We start from the raw sequence: 1253 nt of genomic DNA, 5'->3' as shown, positions 1-1253 counted from the left end.
AATTGTCAGTTTGAACTGTTGAGGTTTGAGTGCTCACGGTTTTAAATTGTCAAGGTTTGAATTGTCAAGGTTTGAATTGTCAAGGAATGAACTGTCAAGGTTTCAATTGTCAAGGAATGAACTGTCAAGGTTTCAATTGTCAAGGAATGAAGTCACAAGGTTTGAATTGTCAAGGAACTGTCAATATTTGATTATATTGTTTGATTGTATTGATTGAAGGTGTGAACTGTGAGGGGTTTAGCTTGGAAGCTGCTAGCAGGGTGGCAACAAGAAGTGTCAACAAGTGCATACATCATGCTGGTGTCACTGTTAGTTAAGTAAGGTGTGATGACTGGTTAGGTACTGTCGATACCCTATAGATACCGTGTCGAGGGTAGGCGACCGGTGGTGGGACGCGCGGCAACACACAGGAGATCGCAACTGCAGACGATGCTAACTGCCGCATCTTTCGCTCATCGCGTGATGCTGCGCACGGACAGGATAAGGGAAACCACGAATTCTCCACGGGGGGGGGGGGGAATTTTCCGCCAGGGAGGGAGGCGAATTCCTCGCGAAAATCTTGCGAATATTTCGCCGAGATTTTCGCGACCTTTCGCGTCGTCGCGGCGACAGCCGACCCGGTGGCTCCGCCTCGTGGCAGATATTAGCGGGGGAACACCCGCCAAGAGAGACGCGCGACGAAGCTCCGGCGAGAGCGTCGAAAAACAAGCGAACACGTGCGCGCTGTTTTTTGTCGATCTTCGCTTCTTCGTCGCCCGTCCGCGGCGATGTGTCCGTTGTCGGCGCGGCGACGAGTGGCGCCCTCTCAAGAGAGACGGCGCCGGCGTGCGTTTGGTGTGGCGATTGCGTTACGTTGCCGTGGAGACGGCTGGTCTCCATGGTTGCATGTCATCAACATTCGCAGCGACGTCTCGATTCGATGCGTCGATTTGTCGATTTCACCGTTCGTCGCACGGTTTGTATGCCAGCGCCCCCTGGTGCGCACAAGGGCATCGGTAGGTATTCCGACGACGCAGGTTTGGCACGCGTTGGCTCCCTCTGGTGGCGCTTTCCAACCGGCGATTTCTGTGTTGCAGCCGCCTACAAGAGTGCGGACGGCAAGAAGATAGACGGGCGCCGAGTCCTCGTGGACGTGGAGCGTGCCCGCACGGTGAAGGGATGGCTGCCACGCAGACTCGGTTAGTACGAAACCACTTGTTGCAGTCTATATATATATATGTGTATGTATATATATGTATATATATATATGTGTA

This window comes from Priapulus caudatus, unplaced genomic scaffold (genome assembly GCF_000485595.1).
Source record: "Priapulus caudatus unplaced genomic scaffold, Priapulus_caudatus-5.0.1 Scaffold2826, whole genome shotgun sequence".
In the NCBI taxonomy this organism is placed as follows: domain Eukaryota; kingdom Metazoa; phylum Priapulida; class Priapulimorpha; order Priapulimorphida; family Priapulidae; genus Priapulus; species Priapulus caudatus.
This window is presented reverse-complemented; position numbering follows the sequence as displayed.